General features: G+C 40.6%; 1 non-coding gene across 1 annotated transcript; it reads left to right on the forward strand.

The window, feature by feature from the left end:
• Nucleotides 1-2296: 2296 nt before the first annotated feature.
• LOC119467304 lies at nucleotides 2297-2456 on the forward strand. Its single transcript, XR_005195839.1, has one exon. It is a non-coding gene; the product is annotated as a U1 spliceosomal RNA (small nuclear RNA).
• The last annotated feature ends 347 nt before the right edge of the window (nucleotides 2457-2803 follow it).

The raw sequence follows: 2803 nt of genomic DNA on the forward strand, positions 1-2803 counted from the left end.
AAAGAAAAGAAAAGAAAAGAAAAGAAAGAAATGGTAGAGAGAAAGAAAGAGGGAGGGAGGGAGGGAGAGAAAGGGAGAGGGGAGGGGAAAGGGGAAGCAGGAAGAGAAGGAGGGAGGAAGCAGGGGAGAGAGGAAGGAAGGAAAAGAAGGGAAGGAAGGAAGGGAGAAAGGGAGGGAGGGAGAGAGGAAGGGAAAGAAAGAAAATCTTGAGTTTTCTAGCATGAAAATTCCTGATATTTTTAGTAACAATCTTTAAATTCTTCATAATCCGTATTGATGAGAAGCTTTGCCAAAATATTGTTAATTTTCTTTACAATATTTATTTGAAACTTACAACAGTACAGATTGCATATAAAGACTCTAATTGAGATTGCCCTTCTTTCATTGACAATTTGTTAAAATTTTTAGCTGCCAATGGTGGCAGTTCACACCTGTAATCGCAGCACTTTGGTAGGCTGAAGTTGGTTGATTACTTGAAGCCCGAAGTTCAAAACCAACCTGAGCAACATGGCAAAACCTCATCTCTACAAAAAATACAAAAAATTAGCCAGGTGTGGTGGGACATGCCTGAAGTCCCAGCTGCTCAGGGGGCTGAGGTGGATCACTTGAGCCCAGGAGGTGGAGGTTGCAGTGAGCCATGATCGTACCACTGAACTCCAGCCTGGGTGACAGAATGGCACTCTATCACACACACACACACACACACACACACACACACACACACACACACACAAATTCGTAGCAATATGATGAATAAATTTTAAATCTAATCAGATATTTTTAGATCCAGTGTTAAAAAATAATGAGAAACACTTATTTGGAGAATAATATTTCTAGTTGGAGCAGGCGCCCTGTAGCTGGCTTGGCAAGAGAGGCAGCAGAGTATGCCAGCAGTAGACAGACATAATTGTCTGACATATCACTAGATAATACTTTTGGCCTTGTTTGTAGCGTTTAAGTTTAGGTCAAGGATCCAAAATGCATCTTGAGATTTCAGAAAGATTCAGAACCTGTTGGATTGTTTTGTAAAGACAGATTTGGGACTGCTCTCTAGTGTTGTGCCCACCTGAGCTCTGCCTGGTCTCTTGCAGAAGTCCCTCCTCCATCTCTCTTCTCACCCTAGTCCTAAGGGACTGCACTTTGGCAGTGAGCAATTATCTTGGAGCACACAGAGCACCAGCTCCTCCAGTAGTGCTACAGGCCCTTTGTCCACAGAGGAGCATACTCTACAACTCTGCAGAGAAAATGTCTGAGTAGTCCAGCTTCTCTCTGGTCATATGCAGTCAGCCCACGAGGCTGCATGTCAAGCACTGGGCTTGTGACCTACAGAGACTGTAGTGTGCTTGGTCAAACCTGGTCTTCCTCCAAGAAGCTCCAGGAGAGGAGCACCCCCCCTCACAGGCTTGACCTCACTGCCCCAAATGCTGAGGGCTTCCAAAACCTCAGGGCCTAACTATAACAGAGGTAGAACGCTCTGATCTGTCAGATACAGAAAAATAGTTCTCCAAAATTCCAAAAAGTATGTCATGAATAAAAAAATTCATATTACCTTCTTTAGGTAAGTTAATTTATTATCTCAGCCCGTTTAAAGACTAAGCTCTTATTTAGCCAGAAAAGCCAAAGCAATCCTAAGCAAAAAGAACAAAGCAGAGGCATCACACTACCCAACTTCAAACTATAATACAAGGCTACTGTAACCAAAACAGCAGGCAGGGTAAGGGTACAAAAACAGATACATAGACTAATGGAACAGAATACAAAACTCAGAAATAAGGCCACATGCCTACAGCCATCTGATTTTCTACAAAGTCAACAAAAATAAACCATGGGAAAAGGACTTCCTATTCAACAAATGGTGCAGGGATAGCTGGCTAACCAAATGCAGAAGATTCAAACTGGACCCTTACGTTTTACCATATACAAAAATTAACTCAAGATGGATTAAAGAGTTAAATGTAAAATCTCAAATTATAAGAGTCCTAGAAGAAAGGCTAGGAAATACCATTCTGGACATCAGCCTAGGCAAAAAATTTATGACTAAGTCCCCAAAAGCAATTGCAACAAAAACAGAAATTGACAAGTGGGACCTAATTAAACTAAAGAGCTTCTGCACAGCAAAAGAAACTATCAACAGAGTGAACAAAATGGGAGAACATATTCTCATACTATATATACAATCTGACAAAGGTTTAATATCCGGAATCTACAAAAAACTTAAATAACTCAACAAGAAAAAACAACCCCATTAAAAAGTGAGCAAAAGAGATGAACAGACACTTCTCAAAAGAAGACATATATACTTACGTGGCAGAGAAGATACCATAATCACGAAGGTGGTTCTCCCAGGGTGAAGCTTATCCATTGCACTCCAGATGTGCTGACCCCTGCGATTTCCCCAAATGTGGGAAACTCAACTGCATAATTCGTAGTAGTGGGGGACTGCGTTTGCACTCTAAAAAAAAAAAAAAAAGAAGAAGACATATAAGCAGCCAACAAGCATACGAAAAAATGCTCAACATCACTAATCAGAGAAATGCAAATCAAAACCACAATGAGATACCATCTCACACCAGTCAGAATGGCTATCAAAAAGTCAAAAAAACAACAGATGTTGGTGAGGTTGCAGGGAAAAGGGAATGCTTTAGACACTGTTGGTTGGAATGTAAATTAGATCAGCCACTGTGGAAAACAGTTTGGAGATTTCTCAAAGAACTTAACTGCCATTTGATCCAGCAATTGCATTACTGGGTATATATACAAAGGAAAATAAATAATTCTACCAAAAAGACACGTGAACTCCTAT

Source organism: Cebus imitator, unplaced genomic scaffold (genome assembly GCF_001604975.1).
Source record: "Cebus imitator isolate Cc_AM_T3 unplaced genomic scaffold, Cebus_imitator-1.0 Scaffold277, whole genome shotgun sequence".
Lineage (NCBI taxonomy): Eukaryota > Metazoa > Chordata > Mammalia > Primates > Cebidae > Cebus > Cebus imitator.